Source organism: Marmota marmota, unplaced genomic scaffold (genome assembly GCF_001458135.2).
Source record: "Marmota marmota marmota unplaced genomic scaffold, marMar, whole genome shotgun sequence".
NCBI classification, from domain to species: Eukaryota; Metazoa; Chordata; class Mammalia; order Rodentia; family Sciuridae; genus Marmota; species Marmota marmota.
Genome location: NW_026000019.1, coordinates 11,703,363 through 11,725,287, shown reverse-complemented (window position 1 = coordinate 11,725,287; position 21,925 = coordinate 11,703,363). Strand labels below are relative to the sequence as shown.

The window sequence follows — 21,925 nt, the reverse complement described above, 5'->3', positions numbered from 1 at the left end:
ACACGGATGTCTGAGCAACTTCCGGATCCGGGGGCCTAAACACGGACGTGTCCCTGGAACTTCTGGGTCCTTGTGCCTATAAAGGGCAGGGCGTGACTCTCAGAAGGGACGTGGCCCATGAAGGGGAGCTGAGTTTGGGGCCTGTTGGGGGGTAGACTGAGCTGTCGCACCCTGAACTTGAATGTGTCAGTGGCCTCACTTCCCGGCCTTCCCCTGGGTGTCACTTCCTCCCCTTCCAGGCGGTGCCAGGGAGGAAGTGAGACCAGACGCAGGGGCCAGGCCACCGGCTTTCTCCTCCCTTAGCCAGGCACCCAGCCTGACTGGGGATGGGACGTCTTATGACACTAGCTGCTTCCTACATCCCTGCCCCAGGACCTCAGGGACCACAGGCGGGGAGTCGTTGACATGATTCTCCCCTGGCCGCTGACCCTCAGCCCCGGGGTCTGCCCAGGGAGAGCTCTGTCTCCTAGAGGATCAGGGGGCCCCTGTGACCTGCTGCTCCTTACCCACTGTCATCCTGGGCAAGCAAAGGTCAGGACACCAGACACTACTGAGAGTGACATCTCCTGGATGGGCAGCTGGGGACTTTGCCTCTGTCTCCAGGCCTGACACGGGATGATCCCTCCCAGAGACAGAAAATAACCCCACACTGCCCAAAACTTATTTTTAAGCTTTGGATTCTGAAATTGTCCTGCTGCCACCTTCTTTGTGAAGCCAGTTTTTCAACAGAGACAATATTCCAGGGGAGAAAACAACAACATGGAGTCAATCAAACCAAGCTGACACATCTGGTCCTCCAAGAGAAATCTGGATTAGGGGGAGAGCAGCCATTCTCAACTGGCGAAATAGTGAAGTTCCCTTGCCCTTATTTTGTGTAAGCAAAATAAATAATCTGATGTTAACTCATCAAAAAAAAAAAGAAAAGAAAAGAAATCTACAAAGTGCCCTTTTCATCACATCTTAGCAAGCACCAGTGGTATCTTCTGTTTTGTTCTTTAGTCACTGCTAACTTAATTGTCAAAAAGGATTTTTACTTTGACTCAGGTGACATCATATCTCTGTGGCTCGTTCACTCAGATCTTTGATGTGACAGGGTGATTCTCATCTTTACATTCCCAACATGTCACCTGACCTAGATTTAATGACTAAAAATGCAATGACATTGTTGTTTTTGTTTTATTAAAACATTATATAAAGATTTTTTAAAAAAAGAAAAGCATACTAAAACATCAGATTCATACATAATTTTATAATTTTTACCATAAAGACATAGGTGTTGTTTAATATTTTTAAAAGTGAATGAATTAATGATCTAGGTACAGTAACTTGGTTACAATTTTTGCAACTATCTTTGATTTTATAGAGGTAGAATAATATTCTCCCAGAAGGGCATGGTGGTGCATGCTGTAAACCCAGCAGCTCTGGAGGCTGAGACAGGAGGATTGTGAGTTCAAAGCCAGTCTCAGCAACCTAGGGAGGCCCTAAGTAACTCAGCAAGACCCTATCTCTAAATAAAATATAAAAACAGGCTAGAGATGTGACTCCTGGGTTCAATTCCCAGTACCAAAAAAAAAAAAAAAAAATTCTCCCTTACTCTCCTCGACCCTAATTTATAACTGGACCAATAATGAAATGGAGTGTTTTTACAGAAGAAAGTGGATTTACTTAAGTCTTGACTTTTAGTACAGAAAATATTTTCCTGAGAGACTTTACTTGGTACATATAGTCAAAGCATTTTTCAAGAATCTTACCAGAAAGTCAACTTGGTGAATTTAATCTAAGAACATTTTTGGGTTATCTGTCAATCTTGCCAGCAAATAATAGGTAGAGAATTATAAAATGGTGTGTGGAGGGGTATTTCCTATAAATATTTTGTATTTTTGTCTTTTGTTTCTAATCATCTATTTAAAGCAACTACTATGCCAGCAAGACCCCAACCTGGTTTGTCCCATCTTCACTTCTGAACAAAAATCTTTGGTAGTACAGAAAAATAATGTCAGATGGATGGATCATGAGATGTCTTTTATGGGTGACAATACAGTATTCATCTGTTTTGAGAACACTGGGTAATTTGTCATAGATTTTAGACTAGAATGAAAGGTGTCTCAGGACTCTAAAACACACACAAACACATAAAAGAAAAATTGATAACACAGGCTTCCCTTGAAATTTACAAATAGTCAACAAATATATGAAAAAATGTTCGACATCATTAGCAATTAGGGAAATTCAAATCAAAATTACACTGAGATTTCATCTTACATCAGTCAAAATGGCAGTTATCGAGAATACAAATAATAATAACTGCAGGAGAGAGTGGAGAAATAGGAACACTTTTACACTCTTGATAGGATTATAAATTAGTACAACCACAGAGAAGGAACCTCTTAGGAGATTCCTCAAAAGGCATGCTAGACATGGAACCTCCATATGACCTACACCACTCCTCAGTATTTATACTGAAGAATTAGAGTCATCATACCACACAGTAATACATGCACACCTATATTTATAATAGCACAATTCACAATAACAATGGTTAGCCTAGGTGTCCATCAACAAATGAATGAATAAAGAAAATGTGGTGTATATATACAATGGAGTTTTGTTCAGCCATAAAGAGAAATGAAATTTTATCAATTGCAGAAAAATGGTTGGAACCAGGGACCATCATGTTAAGTTAAATAAGTCAAACTTAGATGGTCAAGGGTCTTTATGTTTTCTCTCATTTGTGGAAGCTAGAGAGGAAAAAAGAGAACAAAGGTTTGGGTGGATCTCCTAAAAATCAAAGGCAGATCAGTAGAAGAAATGATCCAAGGGTGGAAGGCAGAGAGGGAGGTAGAGAGCACTGGGGAGTGATACTGGCCAAATTATATCGTTATATTGTATGTATGTATGTATGAATATATAGCAACAAATTCCATCATTATGGACAACTATAATGCACCAAGAAAAATGTGGAAAAATTTTAAATGTTCTCTTCAACAAAGGACACCATTAAAAACAATGAAAAAGCAAACCATTAAATGAAGAAATATATTTGTAATCAGAGTCAAATTTTAAAGAACTCTTAACCAGACAAATGGGTGCAAAAGTGGCAAAAGACTTGAATTAAACTGTCCTTATTGTGAAACATTACCAGCACTAACATTTTTATTACTTTGGTTTCTTTTGACTCGGTCTTTAATAAGGACACTTCTTTCAATGCCATTTCATTGCTTTGTATCTTTGCATGCCTTTTCACATCCATAAATTGCAAATCAGAATAAAAGCAATTCTCTTGAGCTATAGTGTGCCCTATTTAGGTTTGGAAAATATAGTCGCAATAATTACTTCATCTAGTCTAGCTCCCCACCCATCTGAGCCCTTTTGTGATGATGAATGAACCCCCTATTCTCAGGACTTCCAAATGCTCCAACAAAAACATAAAAGGAATGATTGCTGTCTCTGCCTTAGGGGTCAGGTGGATGCTCCAAAGCAGAGAAGAGCTCCAGCCTCCAGGCCCTTCAACAAAGTATACAATCTCATCTTTCTTCATGTCTCAGAGAATTTGTTTTCCCCAACCTACATCCAGACTCTTCTTCCCCCATACTACTGCATTCTTCTAAAATCTTTTTTTTTTTCAAGTTACCCTAGGAAAGCAACAGAAGTATGTCTGTAGATGGGATGGGACTACCAAAGCAAAGCCTGGGGTCTCTATCTCTGTAGATGACAACCTACTATCTTTAGTGACAAGCTGGCTAGCCCACCCTGTTTCCACCTCTCCCTCATTAAACTTCAACTCAACCCCACCGTTTTGAGGTTAGGCACAAACAACTCCTGGGTGAGTCGAGTGTCCTTGCCCAGTGCATGAGTCTTCATAGAAAGAAATATGGTCACTGCCCCTGAATGCCCAGTTTTATGGTATCCAGTAACAAATTGGCCTTCCAGCTCCACACACTGTCCTGTGGGCTTGGTCTATGGGTCAACTCATTAAGTCACCTCTTGTGTTCTGTGAATGAAGGTCCTGAGAATGTGAACCAAGATCTATAACAAAGCATTGCTACCCAGAGGATCCATCAGCGTGGCCATTGGCTTTTCAGAGAAGATCCCTGACTTTGCCACGAAGGTGAGCCTTGCTACCTCCATCCCTCAAATTCTTTCATCAGCTAAAAATTTAGTTCCATCTCCAGAACCACATAGGCCAACAACCATTATTAACCACAGTGATTGTACTAGATGAGCTGAATTTTTCAGTGTGTGGGATATGGCCCTAGCACCAACTGCCGGGCAGTGAGAAAGTCTTCAAAAATCTTCAAAGACCCCAAGAGGGGAGCAAGGAGGTGGTTAGAGCAGGAAGGAATCTCTGCATGGACAAGGTGAGGTCGACCAGTGGGAAAAGACCAGGGCGGGTACCAAGGCTCTCACTTATCACGGAAATAACAACTCCCAGTCAGTCCCCTGGGGCTGGACCATGGCCCAAGGTTGAGAAATCTGTAAATATCTTTTTATTTTTTCTTCCACCTTAATTAAGACAAAGTTTAAAACTTCACCAAGATTTTGTGAATATAAAAAACGGAAAGTGGCAAAATCAACATTGAAAAAAGGAGAGGCCAGGCGAGGTGGCGCACGCCTATAATCCCAACAGCTCCAGAGGTTGAGATGGGAGGGTCACAAGTTCAAAGCCAGCCTCAGCAACAGCGAGGAGCTAAGCAACTCAGTGAGACTCTGTCTCTAAATAAAACACAAAATAGGGCTGGGGATGTGGCTCAGTAATCGAGTGCCCTGAGTTCTCTGAGTTCAATCCCATTACCCGCCCACCCTCCAAAAAAAGAAAGAAAGAAGGAGAGAAAAATAGACTCAATATATTGGATATTGAATAAGTCACTGCCCTCAAAGGGCGCATAATCTAGTACGGATAAGATAACATATCCATGTTAAGATGGCCAAAATAACAGCTTCGTTTATTTAATACATGCACTATACAAAGCATTGCAACAAATATATAAAATAATTCTTAAAATATAATAATACATATTATATTAAATGATATGCTTAAAATATTTTTAATATTTTTAATATATTTAATCTTCATGGCACATTTATGAAGAAGATATTATTCTGCCCCCTTCCATAAATGAATGAATTGAGGTATCAAGTTGTTAAATAACCTAGTCAGGATCAAGTTTAGACCTTCCTTAGAATAGAAATCAGGATTGGAAACCCACATAATTAGAAAGTAGTCATAACAAATGCATAGACTAGATACAGAATATCCATGAGACCTGCTGGAAACCAAGCAGGGTCTTTGGTCCAGCCCAGAGACCCAGACTTCCTGGAAGAGGTGATGTCTGAGCCATCCTGAAGCCAAGCTGTGGGTTGGGAAGCCAGGTGTGGGTTGGGTGTTCCAGGCAGCAATTCCCACGCCTCAGAGGCTGCAGAGTTTAGGGTAGTGAACTGCTCAGTATGGCTGTGGTCACCTGCAGGGGACAGAGCCAGACTCCTGCATCTCAGCCAAAGGTGTGTGGAGACTGGGGCCTTCTCCTGAAGGCTGTGAGACCTTGTCTCTAAATAAAACACAAAAAAGGGCTATAGATGTGGTTCAGTGGTTGAGTGCCCCTGAGTTCAATCCCTGGTACCCACCTACCCACCCCCCAAAAAAGATCTTAAGGTGATTGTTGAGAGCCTCAGCCAAAGAGGCCCCAGCAAACTTCCAGCTGATTGGCTCCTCTGCGGTGATGCTCATTGGGCTGTTTCCCCACCCTTTCACCACAGAGCTGCTCACTGGGGGACTCTTTTGGCTCCGCCCACGCAACCCAGCCAATCTGCCTCAAGAGCTGACCGAAGAGTTCCGGATGAGGTGCTCACCGGAAGAGCCGGTGGTGGCAGTTGGGCTCTGGAGAAATTCCTGGAGAGCTCGCGTGGTGTGGCCTGCGTTCAAAAAATAAAGTTTGTTACTGCTTGACAAGTGGCTCATGAATTGTGCCCAGCCAGACTGCGGCAGGTGATGTTTTTAGTTCCTCAAGGAACAGTCAGATCCTCCAGAAGTCCACAGCAAGAGTAATCTCATTCTTTTGCTTCCAGGAGATTAACTAATTTTCCAGAGTGATGACCATCGGGTTCTCTGCAACTCAGAAGAATAGTCTTTAGTTTGATGTTGTTGAATACCACAGATGGAGTGGCTGAGATTCAGGAGGTGTCTTTCTCAAAATAAATAACAGATGGATACTATCTGAACCCTAATTCCAGATCCCCTTACTAGACCCTGAAGAAAAAGATGATGTGTGTGTATTGATCAACTTCGTGTTACTAAAACAAAATGCCTCACTCAGCTAATCTTTTTTTTTTTCTTCTTCAGTGCTGGAGATCAAACCCAGGGCCTTGGGCACATTAGGCAAGGGCTCTACCACTGACCTATATCCCCATCCCCCAAAGCAGCTAACTTACAAAGAGAAACTTACAAAGAGAAAGGATTTATTTAGTTCACAGTTTTGGATATTCAAAGCCTAAAATAAGGTGGAAACCCACTGGTTTGGCCTCTGGTGAAAGAGGCATGTGATCACACATCATGGTGGAGGGCACATGTAGGAGCAAATGGTCACATCTCAAAGTGTAGCAGAGAGAAAGAGCAGGTGGGTTCAAGATTGTTCCTTTTATAACAATTATTTCTGAGAACTCAAGGAGGTGCAAAAGAGCTATCAAGAAGTCTCACAAGAACTACCTTCCAAGAGCACAGCCCCAATGACCTAAGGACTTCCCAGCAGATCCTACTTCCTGAATGAATATACCACCACCTCCCAGGAGTGCCATCCTGGGGACCAAAACTTTGACACATGGACTCAACATCCAAACCATAGCAGTACATACATGTTGTCATAAACAGAACAGAATCAAAAAATAATCAAGGGTGAGATGCTAGACAGACCTCATAGATTTTTAAAGCTTGAGTAGATGGGTACTGAGTAGATGGGTACTGAGCTGAGAAGATGGGAATGACTTAATACAGGTACTGGTTTCTTCTATCAGTATTTCATCCATGCATTTCTTCTGTCTGCAGTTGGCTATAAGATCTTTGGAGAAAACGAACATTCCTGAAGCAGTAGACATATAGCAGCAATTTATTAGACAACAGAATGTTTAGATATAGGAATAACCTTAGAGATCACCTAGCTTACTTGTATCCATTAGGCTTCATAAGTGCTTTCTTGATATCTGGTTGATTTCTCCCACTTGACCATAAATTCCTCCAAGGCAGGGTCCCTGACTTAATCATTTTTGACAGTGTCCAGCAAAGGGCCTGGCCACAAACAGTGCTCACTCACTATAGGGACGAATGGCAAATGCACGTATAAGATCTCCAAAGTGTGAAAAGAAATCCTTCCCTCCATAATGTGGTTTTAATACACTCTTTTTTTTTTTCTTTTTAGAGTTTTAAAAATTTCTTCTTTTAGTTATACATGACAGTAGAATCTATTTTGATATATTTATACCAACACAGAATATATCTTATTCTAATTAGCATCCCAGTCTTGTGGACGTACTTGATGTTGAGATTCACTGTGGTGTATTCATATATGTACGTAGGAAATTTATGTCAGATTCATTCCACTGTCTTTCCTATTCCTATCCCTACTCCCTTCCCTTTAGTCCTCTCTGTCTAACCCCTGAATTTCTATTCTTCCCCTCCCCCCTGTTGTGGGTTAACTCCATATATCATAAAGAATATTCCACCTTTGGGTTTGGGGGATTGGCTTATTTCACTTAGCAAAAATGGCCGAGTAATATTCCATTGTGTGTACATACCACAATTTCTTTATCCATTCATTTGTTGATGGTCACCTAGGTTGGTTCCACAGTTTAGCTATTGTGAATTGTGCTGCTATAAACATTGATGTGGCTGTGTCACTGAAGAATACCGTCTTCAGAGAGATCCTTCTCACAGGGCACTCCTTTTAATAGCTTCACAGAACTTCTCAGTTTACAGTTTCCTTGCTTATTTTTTAGTTGTTTTCTCTTCTACTAGACTGTAAGTTTTAAGAAGTTGGAGATCTTACATATCTTGATCAAGATTGTACTCAGTGTGCAGCCCTGTCAAGGCCTAACCCATAGTGACGCGCCATATTTGTAGAATGAATGAGTGATGTGCAAACGGTACTCCTGAAGGTGAGGCTGGGGGCTGAGGGCTGAGCAGGTGGCTTAGCAGCGGAGTACCTGGTGGCACATGTGAGACCCTGGGTTCCGTCCCCAGCACCAGGGGGAAATAATGAAAAATGAGAATGGAAGACAAGGATCAGGAAAAGATCAAAGTCTTGGGCCTACTCCACCCTGGGCTCTTTTGTCCTAAGACCAGGTCAGCCAGGCCCTATCTAGTTCCTCCTGACTCCCCACCCACTGCCCTACCCCAGGGTGGGGTGGGGCCTCTGGCTTCAGAGTTTAATAAACTCTCCTTACTTCAGTAAATTTTCTTGTATTGAATTATGAGCCAGATTCTCAGGATTAATTAGATAAACCCCACTAATGGGTGAGCTGAGTTTTTCCTCCTCCCTTGATTGAAGTTTTAATCCCTTTCTGTCTCTGGAGGCCCTTAAAAGGAGGACTGGAAAAAAATCATTAGGACTTTTTTTGGTCCCTACAGTTATTTTCCTTCCTACTACATGCAGATTATCCAGTTTCTGCCAATCCCTCAGTTCCGTGCAGACAGGAGGACTTGCTTCTCAAGTGGGAGGGCCAAGGAGGGGACTTCCCCTTAGATCCTTGGCTCTAATGATAAGGGAGTCCCACACCAGGACTAGCCTAGACCAGGTTCTGATGACATCTGCTTGTTTACTTGATTTACTGCTGTGTCAGGATTGTCCTGGGAAAGTTGCTGTGTCACCTCCTCAGCCTAAGGAGAGACCTCTGCCTTTTAAACCTGCTGACTCCCTCCTGCCCTTGCTTGGGGCACCCACAGGCTCCCCTCCCCAGCTCCCCTTCCTGGTCTTGCTGCTGGAGGGGGGATTTCTTCTGTTTTTTGGGATTTAGCATGTTTTGTTATTTCCTTTAATGCTAGGGATTGAACCCAGGGCCTCACATATGCCAGCAAGTGCCCTACAACTGAGCAACATCTACAGCCCAGGGATGGGATTTCTTTGGTTGATGTTGGTGGTGGTGGTATTGAGTTTTGCTTTGTCTTTCTGCTAATTCAAAACAGACAGAACAAGGAAATGAAGAACAGTTGACAATTCTAGAAGCCACTTACCTTTGACAAATTTCAAAGAGAAAGGAGAAGCAGATAAAGCATTAATTCAGTAAGCAAAAAAAAAAAAATTTTATAAAGAGAGAGTGAGAGAGACAGAGAGAGAGAGAATTTTTTTTTAATATTTATTTTTTAGTTTTCGGCGGACACAACATCTTTGTTTGTATGTGGTGCTGAGGATCCAACCCGGGCCGCACGCATGCCAGGCGAGCGCGGTACTGCTTGAGCCACATCCCCAGCCCCAGTAAGCAAATTTTTAATGCACACTAAGGAGAGTTTATGATGATCCAGATTAGTCTTTCCAATTGAAATATAATGTGAGCCAATGTATGCAATTTAGAATCCCTAATAGCCACATTAAAACATTTTCTTAAAAATTTTTCATTCTTATTTTCATGCTATGTTTCAAATTTGGTGTATGCTTTATTCGTATAGCCTATTTCAAGCACTCAATAGTCACGTGTGACTGTAGTGGCCACCATACTGGTCAATGCAACATCTCACACCCATGTGAGAGTTGGAAAAAAAAGTAAACAGATTAATAAATGAAATGGGTTTAGATTAATATAAATGCTAAAAAAAAGTTTCAGAAGTGATGGATGGCATCTAGCAGGTAGAGATGAGGATACAGTCACTTTACAGGAGGTCTATGCCACCTGGAAGCATTGCTACTTCAGATGATGAGAAAGCCTTCTAGAGGAGAAGACACTTCAGTGACATCTGCAACACAAAAATGGACCAGACACATGAAGAAGCAGGGAGGAACCGAGAGAACTATAGGCACAAAAGCCCCCAGGCACCAAAACTCTTGACCAGGAATGGAGTGGAGGCCCTGTGGCTAGACCACAGTGACTATGGCAGGGAGTGCAGTGAGAAGACTTTGAAGGGGTGAGCAGGAACCAGAACACGGGGGCTTTGTGGTTCTAGCAACGGCTATGTGACCTAATTTGTAACTGTGACAGAGTTCTTGGTCTTCTGCATGAAGAATGAATTAAAAAGCAGCAAGAAAAAAATACACAGAATTCGTCAGAGAAAGCATTCTGGTTTAACAGGTAGGAGATGGCAGAAGCTGGTCTGGGGTGACCACAGTGAAGGTGGAACGAGGTAAATGGCCACAGGGCATGTTCAGGAGGTGGCACTAACAGGACCTGCTGATAGACTGGTTATGAGGAGAGAGAAGGAGAGAGAAATCAAGGAGTCACCTTTGTGTTTGGCATAAGCATATAGATTCCCTACCCTCTTCTCCACGCCTGGTCCCTGCTTATCCTTTCCAGTTTCCCTGAGTCTGTAACCAGAAAGCCAGCTTTCCTGGATTTGGACAAAAATTTGACTCCAGTAATTTCAAGCCCGCAGGTGTGTTCCCCCTCTCCGTTGCCTGTGATCAGGTACTCCTGAAATGCCTAAGGAATTACAAACTTCCTTGCGAGGGTCACATTCCTGAGAAGAATGTTCTGTGCATTTGGGCCAAAGAAACGCTGCTGCAAAGGAGGCCCTGCTTCAGTCACTCCCTGCACTAAACAGATGAACCAGCTTAGACTGGCATGTGGATTCATCCCACTGAGAAAGGACAGAAACTCATTCTAAGGGTGGATGTTGAGCAATGTGGTATTGAAAATAAGGAGTCAGAAAGGCAAACCAATGTGCATGTCATTTATAAAAACAACTCTGACAACAAAGGGCTCCAGCCCAACTTAAGACATAAACAAGACCCTAAGGAACCCATTTCCTAAGACTTCCTTGTCTCCTCCTTAGGGCATACTTGATACAACAAGTAGACTGCCTATGAAAATTCATATAGGCCTTTAAATTATGAAATGCCTTGAAAACCAAGGGAGGGTCTGGTGTGTGTGCATAGGGCAAGGGTGTGGCTGCAAGCTGAGGCCAGAGGCAGAACATATAAAAAAGAGAGTGGATTTAATGGTGGCAAATGCCTGATCCCACCCTTTGCCACTGGGGCCCAGGGTTAGAGGTAATAGGAGCCGTGCACTTAGCAACTACACTAAAATAGAATTCATAGGACTTTTGCTGCCTAGAAATAGGTACCCCTAGCAGATGGCATTTTCCGGAAGAACAGAATATGAGGTTTAATAGGGCTGAGTTTAGATCCTGGAATTGGCTGAATCCAGTTAACTAGAAGAAGAGAAGTCTCTGGTTTGGTTTTGGCTTTCAGTATCTCCTAGAGACAGCCTCTGCCTAACCCAGGAAACAACACTACCTGGATTTAGGAGATTGAAGGACACAGCCTAACATATTACTGTCTGTGCTACAAAACCTTCTCAGCAATGGACATAAATCCTCCTGGCCCTGGCTCCCCATAAATATTTAATGGCTCCCTGGGAAGTAAGCCCGACTTTCCCTCCAGTTCAGGCCCATTTCCTTCCTGACATTTTCCCATGGCTTGGCTGGGGGACTGCCAAGGGCATGTCCTCTTAAGGAGGCCCCAGTGCTGACTCATCCCCAACACTGGAATGCCATGACCTGAAGCCTACCCCAAAGGGACTCTAGGAAAAGGAAATCACCTCTTCACCAAATCCAGGAGACAGATGTATGAACAGAAGGGAAGGGATAACCAAGTGAAGGATGGAGGTGGAAGAAAGGTTATGAAAAAGAGAAGCCATTTAAACCAATTCAGGCGGCCTTTGGACAACCAACAGGACTTCAGATTTTTTTTTTTTCTTTTTTCATTTCTGGGCATTGAATCCAGGAGTGCTCTACAAATTAAGTTACATCCCCAGTCCTTTCTATATTTTTCCTATTATTTCCAGCGTCTCACTAAGTTACCCAGGGTGGCCTGGGACTTTTGACCCTCCTGCCTTAGACTCCCAAATAGCTTGGATTATAGGCATTCACCATCATGCTTGGCACCAACATCATTTTTTTTTTTTTGGTCCCAGGGATTGAACTCATGGGCACTCAACCACAGAGCCACATCCCAGCCCTATTTTGTATTTTATTTAGAGACAGAGTCTCACTGAGTTGCTTAGCGCCTCACCATGCTGAGGTTGGCTTTGAACTCACAATCCTCTTGTTCCAGCCTCTGGAGCCACCGGAATTACAGGCATGTGCCACCACCACACCCGGCCCTAACATTTTTTTTTTAATTTTTATTTATTAGCCTCTTCGTTTCAAAGTGCTACAACTTCACCCTCATTTTTAATAGACAGTGTCTGTTTTTCTCTAAATCAGAACTGTGGCATTCAAAATAAGGAGTCAGAAAGGCAAACCAATGTGCATGTCATTTATAAAAACAACTCTGAAAACAAAGGGCTCAGTCAATGGTGTGACATATTTCCTAGAATTAGCAAGATCAGAAAATTCTAATCATCTGGCACCACACAGTGTTCTGATAATATTGTGTGCACCTGCCGTATCTAATCTGCGTGAGGCTGTCAGATCTAATCTCGTGCCTAGAGAGCAGAGACTCCGAAATCACGCATTCTAGATTTCAGTTTAAGTTTTGCCATTCAGTTGTAAGGTTTTCAACGTCACCCCTTTTTTTTCACTGCTTACTCCCCAAGGTGAGTTTAGGACATTGCCAATTCAGAATTAGGAATAGTTCTAATTGTACAACGCTGCATCTTTCTGTGAGTTTCTTAAGGATTGGAGATGAGGGGTTGTATATGTCACTTACATTTTTAAGCAGTAGATATACACTCAGGAAAATCCACACTGCAATAAACAAAGCCCAATCTCAAATAAAATTCTGAAGAATATCCTAATTGATGACTCACAATACTTAAAACTGACCAACTCATCTTGGCAGTATGTGTTCCTGAGCTGTCAGAGCATGCAGGCCTGCACAAGCAGGACCTCAATCTATAGGGAGACTGGGCAATGGGGAAACACATTTGGTCTAGCAGACTTGCTTTTCCTTCCTACAGACCTGGATTTATCCTGCCTACTGCAAGGAAGGGAGGAAAGAAGGGTTACTCTACTTAATAGTCTGGTGGACAAAGCAACCCTATTGAAGTGAAGGAAAATCTAAGAACTTTCAACTACAAATGAGAACTTGGAGTCTGTTTTGAAGGAGATTAATAGTTCAGGAGAAGGAAGTGCCAACATAAACCCAGAGAGAAATACTGGCTAGTTCATCTGTAGGCCTTCACCTTGTTCTTTCAGTCAGTCATGGGGGTTATTTTGTGTGTTATTTGTTTACTGCTATCACTTAGTTCTCTCACTAGAATATAAGTGCTATCAGGTTGGGGATCATATGTATGTTGAAGTGTTTTGCTTCAACCTGAATCCCCTGGCACCCTGAAAAGCTCTGTGTGTGCATTCTCCTGGGGCGGGGAGAAATTCTGTAAGATCAAAAATGTAACCTTAAGGACCTTCTTACTCCTAGGGTAAGATATCTGAAGTTGGCTTAGAGATGCCTGGGTGATCACCTGGGTCATGTGACCAGAAAGAGGACCTCCTCAAGTGAAAGAAAACAGAAACAAAACAAAACCAATTTGTAACTCAGAAAACTGGAGTTCAAACTTGACTCCATAAGATACTGTGAACCAGGAAATGGGGCAGCCAACAGGACTTTAGATGCAACAGGATGCAGCCAGGTCATTAAAACATCCAAACATCCCTCTAACAGCAGTGCTCCCTCCTTGCTAGGCTGGAGCAAGAGAAGATTTTGCTAAGCTGGAGCAGGGGAGCATTGAGCAAGACATCAGGAAACTCTCTTAGTGAAATCAGGACTGTGACACTGAGCTGGGTGGGACAAGATTGTGGACTCCCTCTGAAGGTGTTGGGATGATGCCAATGCACCTCTCAGATGATCTGAGAAGTCCGTGGGTGACCTTGTACACACCAGGGATCCCATGAGACTATAATGGAGCTAAGAATTCCCTGTGTCATGTGAAGTCACAATCATCCTGAGGACGCAGGCCAGTGTGTTCCTCTGGCGTCTGTGGTGATGCTGGTGTGGACGTAACTTCAGTACTACCAGCATGTCCCCAGTTCTGCACAGTTCATCATTCTTGATCATGGTGGCAGATAACTACGCATTTGCTGTGCAATACTTTTTATCATTATTTTAGATAAATACTTTTTATCATTATTTACTGATAAACAAATTATGCTGTAACAGTGTGTTGTGTTATGCCGGCTGCGGCCTCATACATTTTGTGTGTGTCTCTTAATGGCACCGTTTTCCCATGTGTTTCATTAAATCCCATGTTTTGTTCATCACGGACCTAGGAACAATAGGCTATGCCATGTATATGGTATACAAACACACGTATGCACGTACATACCCCCCCCACAAACACACACACCTAGGCTGTATGGTACAAAGTGAAAAACTGTGCACAAACCTAGGTTTGTTTAAATATATTTGGTGATGGGATATTTGAAAAAGGCAGAAATTGCCTAGTGATGCATTTCCCAGAATGTATTCCTGTTAGTGGCATGTAACTGTATCTTCTGGAAAGGGACCCTCAAGTCAGATTGCCTCTCAAATCCACTCACTCTTTTCTTCTAGGGATAAACCCTGGGTTTGCCTTTGCTATAAATAAGATTTCAACTGCAAAATTCCTGGCAATTTCTCCTAATGCTTTGGAAAGAAATATCAGTTGTCTTGAAGCGTTTTTCTTCTAGCAGGTTCTTCATACAAAGAAGTCTGGAAGAAAACAACATTGACTGAGCACCTCCCTTACAGTCTTTTCCATTTTTTGTCTTGTTTAATCCTAGAGAAAACCCACAAAACACTTATTTCTATATCAATTTACAGATAAGAACACTGAGGCCCAGAAAGGGAAAGTAATTTGTTATAGAGAAGCTAGGAAGTAGAACCAGAGTTAAAGTCCAGATCTGTCTTGGAAATTCTTTCCCCATCATTTCTTGGCCACTGGAGAGAAGCTGAGTGGAAAAAAGAGCTTCTCATGCCTCAGGTAGAAATGGACACAAAGCATGGTTTACATAATGCTGCTCACTGTGGCATTAAGCGTGTGCACTGTGGACACCGCATCTGGAGCCTTCTCTGCTTACTCTTCCTGAGTTATTATTTCTAAGTATCTTTTAGACTTTTAGACCCCAGCCCATAATTGAATTAAAACACAGACTGAGGAGAGAAGTAGCTTTCTGGAGAAGAAGATAAGAATTGCAAAGAATGGGAGAAACACAAGTATCCCTGTATCCAGAGAAATGACTGGAGAAAGCCTCAGGAAATGAGGAAAGGGAAGAGGTGGATGAATGGAAAAGGATTCTATGCTAGGATTCAAAGATATTTAATTATAGAGCAAGCCTTCTCCATGCCCCCACTCCCATCACAGTGGAAGGTGATCACCACCCCATCTTTGCATGATCCACATCTCTGCTTCCTCCTTTAAGAGGCATACAGCTCCTTAAGTGTCATTTCCAGAAATCCTCATGTTTGGTTCAGGGCCCTCCTCTGGGCTTCCATGGGAGCCAATGCATATCTTAACATCGACCAGATAATAATGGAATCATACTGATGACTCTGTCTTCCTCAAGAGGCCATCCTGAGGTCTGTCTTACTCATTTCTGTACCTCGTCACCTGGCGTAGTACATGACAACTATTAGGTATCCAATACATACCCTTTAAATATAAATACCCTTGGATAACAGGGCTCAGAGTGAAAAGGAGAAGCTTAGGACAACTGGAGAATGGAGACCTGGAAGTGAGATTTGTGAAGAGGAGGTATTTATTTACTCTGCCAAGACCTGTTTCAAAGGTGGTGGATTGGCACAGTCCAATTGGAGGAAGACAGGTCTAAAGCTTTTACAGTCACCAGGAGTGGTTCAGCATCAAGCAACTCAAGGGCAGAAAATTTCTTCTTGGGTTGAACTAAAATGTAAGCCAACTAACTCTTGTACATAAGCTCTTGCCCAGGGTCCTTTATGACTAGAAAGACTTCAGTTTCCTACATAGAAACATCCCAACCAGAGAACCATGCCTTCTTTCTGGGAAGCTAGGCCTTGTAATGTTTTTGAGGCATGATGAGGCCAATCTCTGTGGCTAGAGGCTTTCTGAGTTGTCCTTGGAGAGCCTGGCTTGAATTGGGCTCAATGTGACCTCCAGCAAGTCAAAGTGCAGCACCTCTAGTTAGACTTTTCTTCTTTAAATTGCTGACATTTCTTCCCAACTGAGGGTGAGAATGAAGAGACGTTGTGAGCAAAGATTTACCTGACCTGAGTCAAATCTCAGTGAAAGGTGGCAATTGAGTTACTATGGACATATTATTATTCCAGTGAAAAAGGACTCACTAACTCATTTAGTAAACCCCGTAGCTATTTTAGATAAAATTCAGAATATGAACCAAAAACTGCTCATGCTCAAGACCCTACCTCATATTATCAGATTTTTGCAAGATGGTACCCATGGTTAGAGAAAAATCTTATGTGCTAGACTCTGATACTATAGAGATAAAAGGAGTTCTTCATCTAGCAGTAGGAACAGTCACACAAAGAAATATTAAAATTGGTGATCACTGAGAAATGATGGACTATCCCTAGGTGGTGCTGGGACAATTGGTTATTTGTATGGGAAAAATGAAATGAAATGGAGATTGCTACAACACATTATACCCAAACAAATTCTAGGTGGACTAGATGCAAATTTTTTAAATAAATAAAAATTTAAACATATTTTAATAAAATTATAAAGGAACATCTCTGTGCCCTCAGAGTAAGGGAAGAATTTCCTAAATAAGATACCCAAAGTAATAATTACAAAGAAAAAAGATTGATTAACTTGACTATCCTAAATTGAAGAAATTCTGCTTATCAAAAGATCCCATTATGAAAAGGAACTGGGCATGTGGTGCATACCTGTGATCCCAGCAACTCTGGAGATTAAGGCAGGAGAATTGACAAGTTCAAGGCCAGCCTCAGCAATTTAGTGAGACTCTCTCAAAATAAAAAATAAAAGTGACAGGGAATGTAGCTCAGTGGTAAAGTACCCCTTGGTTTAATACCCAGTACCAAAACAAACAAACAAACAAACAAACAAACAAACAAACAAACCAGACAAGACACTAACTGGGAGAAGATATTTGCCATATACATAATCAACAGATTGATATCTCTCTCTCTCTCTCTCTCTCTCTCTCTCTCTCTCTCTCTCTCTCCCCCTCCCTCCCTCCCTCCCTCATTTCCCTTTCCCTAATTTTTTTTCCTACTGCTCTCTCCATCACTCTATCCCTGTTACACATGAAAGATAATTTTTGTTATTGTAGTCACAGGTCCAATTGGCCAGTTCCTGTTAATATATATTACATTTAAGAAACAAATAAGTGATACTTGGTAATATTTCCAATGGGAAAAAAGATCCATATAATAGAAAATGTCTCTGTCACAAGAATAAGGAATAAAGTATCTAGAAAGTCATTGCCACATTTTGCATTGATGACTCCATAGCGTTGAATGACCTAAAATTATGAACCGGGATCAGGTAGATCTCCTTGGAAGAGGAACAAGATGGGCAGTTTAGGCACAGCCATATGTCCTGAATCCCATGGTAGCCATCCTTTGTAGGAGACAGCTTTTCATGGCATGGCAGAGAGGCACAGAATTTAAACTCAACCACTGCCTCATGAAGAATAAAGTGATAGAATAGAGAGTTGGAGTTCTACAGGGACTTCAAGTGTTGCAAGAGTGTAGACAGGTTTCCACCACATCTTGCTCAGGTTTGCTCTTTCTCCATCACCGGAGCCTCAGAAACTCTCAATTAATTTTGATTAAGTGCTCAGAAAAGCTCAAGCCTGTTTTAGGATAAGCAGCCTTTCTTTGCAGGTTGAAGTCATCTCATGCGAACCTTAACCCAATCAGCCTACGAAAAGAACAAACAGGGCAATCTCCTTCACAATCCAGAGGACGCTCCAGTGAAAGATTCCAAAAGGGCCCCTGGAGTCCTGCTTCCAGGCCTTACCGCAGCTCCAGGGGTACTCAGGAAATTTCATAACAAATAATGCTCTCCCTTCTAGTCTGGAGGAGGGGAAAGAGGCAGAGCTGGAGCCTTGATTAAGGATCCTGTGCAAGAGCTTAACCTTCACCTTCTCAGGAGGGGGGGAGGGGATAATTCCCCAGGTCCCTTTGTTCTGACATTCTATGGCGCACACTGGGTCAATAAGGAGGTTCTCTCCTTACTCCTGCTGCAGATTCCCATGGTCTGCTATTGTGACCTCTCGCAAAGGCGGTGATATTTGGTCATCCTTTCCTTTTTTCTTGAGGAGCAATGAAGAGAGGACAGGAAGGAAGAAGAAAGAAGGAAGGAGACAAAACTTAAAACCGAAAACAGACATGCTTTTCGGAGTTAGATGGTTGCTGGGGACAGTGACACAAGGCATTCCCACAGTGACTCTAACCTCACCTGGTTATCAGATCCAACTTGTTTATTCAACATGAAATGTGGGACAAAGTGTGGGACCTCGTGATGGGGTCTTCAGTGGGTTAGGCGCTGAGATACCACAATCTTTCCTGCTCCTACCCCAGAAAGACGTCTTGGCCTCTCAGGCTGTTTCCTGATCTAAGAACCCTGCCTCTGGGTGTCACTCGGATGATTAATGAAAATATCGTTCCTTTGCCCAAAGACTATAAGAAGATCCTGAGTAGTGTTTGATTTAAGAAACGGCAGAGTTCTCCTCCCTGACACTGGAATGCTTCAGAGCCCCTCCTCCAGCCTCCAAAAGTCAGAAGTGGAATGCAGGTTTTGCTGAGGGGCTTGGGGAAGGGCCTCCTGCTCCTTTCCATCCCCACAAACACACTGTCTCCAAACTGCCGTTGCTGTTAATCATTACTGGAAATGAAGACAGAAGTCACTGAGCCCTGGGATCTAGGGGGGCATGGGTGCAACATTCAATTCTGCTTCCACTCAAAAAGATTTCCAGGGGAAAATTCCACCGTGCACGACCCCAGGACATCACTTTCCTGACTGCCTATCACTCACCCACAGAGATGATTACTCCTCCTCCTCTACCTCCTTCTCCTCCTCCTCTTCCTCCTCCTCCTCACCCACCCTAACTGCTCCATTAAAGAGCAGTCCCAGGTCCCTACCCAGGCAGCTACAAATGTCACCCCTCAGGGCAGCTTCACATATAGCTTCCAGCTTCCAGTCCTGCCAACTGCCAACCTAGGGATTGGATCTGGAGGTGGCACTGTGTGCATATCAGAGTTTTCAAATGCCTTCACGCGGTTTCTTATCTAGAACAAAACTAAATTACTCTCATTGAAGAGAGAGGACATCCAATGGCAGTGCTTCTCTAAATATAGCCTCCAAATATGTGTAATAAGCAAAAATGCGCTCTGATTCCACTTCCAAACACTGAACCTGGTCTTGAACTGATCTTCATACTACAAGACTTTTCAGGTGGGCATTGTGCATGCCCAAGAAGGGGACATGGCCCTTAGCGTCACCTAACTTCATTTGACCACGGAATTAATATTATCCAGAACACACTTTAGGAAAAGCTGCCTACAGATGAAGATTAGAATCTCTTCCCACTTTTAACCTCTGATTTAGACCCTTTGGATGTGGAAGACAGATTGATTTAGAAACATGGTCCACCACTGCAACTCAAGAGCACGTGGGATGTTCAGTTTCAGAGCCTAAGAGCCATTGTTTGGCTCTGCCAGCCAAGGAATGAATACTCAGTTGACTTACTAGAGCTTCCTCAGAAGAAAGCAGCCTTACCCTCTGAAGCCTGGTTCTCTGAGGCCTTAGTGCTTAGTGCTATCCTGGAGCAACTTAGCTTCCCATTAAGGGAAGCTTTTTATTTATTTATGACAGCAGAATGCATTACAATTCTTATTACACATATAGAACACAATTTTTCATATCTCTGGTTGTATACAAAGTATATTCACACCAATTCGTGTCTTCATACATGTACTTTGGATAATAATGATCATCACATTCCACCATGATTAATAACCCCATGGCCCCTCTTCCACCCACCCTAACTGCTCCATTAAAGAGCAGTCCCAGGTCCCTACCCAGGCAGCTACAAATGTCACCCCTCTGCCCTATCTAGAGTTCGTCTATTCCTCCCATGCTTCCCCTCCCCACCCCACTATGAATCAGCCTCCTTATATCAAAGAAAGCATTCGCCATTTGTTTTTTTGGGATTGGCTAACTTCACTTAGCATTATCTTCTCCAACTCCATCCATTTACCTGCAAATGCTGTGATTTTATTCTCTTTTATTGCTGAGTAATATTCCATTGTGTATATATGCCACTTTTTTTTATCCATTCATAGATTGAAGGGCATCTAGGTTGGTTCCACAATTTAGCTATTGTGAATTGTGCTGCTATAAACATTGATGTGGCTGTGTCCCTGTAGTATGCTGTTTTTAAGTCCTTTGGGTATAGACCAAGGAGAGGGATAGCTGGGTCAAATGGTGGTTTCATTCCCAATTTTCCAAGAAATCTCCATTTTGCTTTCCATATTGGCTGCACCAATTTTCAGTCCCACCAGCAGTGTATGAGTGTGCCTTTTCCCCCACATCCTCGCCAATACTTATTGTTGGTTGTCTTCATAATAGCTGCCATTCTGACTGGAGTGAGATGAAATCTTAGAGTGGTTTTGATTTGCATTTCTCTAATTGCTAGAAATGATGAACATTTTTTTCATATATTTGTTAATTGATTGTAAATGGGCCAATGCAAACATGGTAAGGTACTTACTCAAACCCAGATGTTATAGCCTGCTATGCACCTGGGCCATATAATACTGTGTGTGTGTGTGTGTGTGTGTGTGTGTAAAACAGCCTATTGCTTCTAAGACCATGCTTATCAAAACAACCTGACTTTAAATCAAACACACAAGACAATGACAGGATTCAGAGGCACAGTAAACAATATGCACGAGACTGCTGCTGGCCTGACACAACAAGCCATTTCACAGTAAACTCTTTTAACATGTAAGTAGGAGTTTAGTCTAAAATGATGATAAAAAGCAGGTAATTACATAAACCAGTACTTTGGATCAGCATCTCACCAAGTTGCCCAAACTGGCCTCAAACTTGCACTCTTCCTGCCTCAGCCTCTTGAGTAGCTGGGATTACAGGTGCGCACCACCACACCTGGCTAGTTCTGTACTTTCAGATGACTGACAGCACAGGAGACTTGTTTACACCAGCAGCACCACAAACACATGGGTAGTGCATTTTTTTTACGACATTCAAATGGCTATAATGTCACTAGGCAAGAGGAATTTTCAGCTTGTGTGACTATCATCGTATATGCAATCCATCATTGAACAACATATTAGGTGGTACATGAGATAAACAGATGGGGTTTACTCTTATACAGTGATTTCCAAAGTGCAGTCTCTGGACCAGAAGCCTCAGCAGTACCTGGAACTATTTAGCAATGTTCTTCCCCCAAATAATCAGAATCAGAAACTCTGGGAATGAGATTGAGCGATCTTGTTTTTAAAAGCCTTCCAGGTGATTTCATTGCCTCCTAAAGCTTTGAGAGCCCTGGTCTTGAGAAATCCTCCTTTACATTCATTCATCCTGCAAATATTTGCTCAATACCTGCCAGCATAGTGTTCAAGGCAGCAAGGTCCTTAACTGGAAGGAATCTATGATAAACAATAAACAAACACATAAACAAGATCATTAAAGTGTCAGGCCCAATAAATGAGGGGGACGATTTATATAGAAAAGTCTGCCAGGGCTTCTCTAAGGCAGGGACATCTAAGGTGAGACCTGAAGAAAAGAGAGAGAGCCATTTTTTTAAGGAACCAGACAAAGT

At 42.5% G+C, this 21,925-nt stretch overlaps 1 long non-coding RNA gene across 1 annotated transcript; it reads right to left on the bottom strand.

Annotated features, from left to right (window-relative positions):
- Window positions 1-19,980: 19,980 nt before the first annotated feature.
- On the bottom strand, window positions 19,981-20,223 carry LOC125618723. Its single transcript, XR_007350135.1, has 2 exons — window positions 20,181-20,223; window positions 19,981-20,122 (listed from the first exon to the last, which is right to left on the bottom strand). It is a non-coding gene; the product is annotated as an uncharacterized LOC125618723 (long non-coding RNA).
- Between the last annotated feature and the right edge of the window lie 1,702 nt (window positions 20,224-21,925).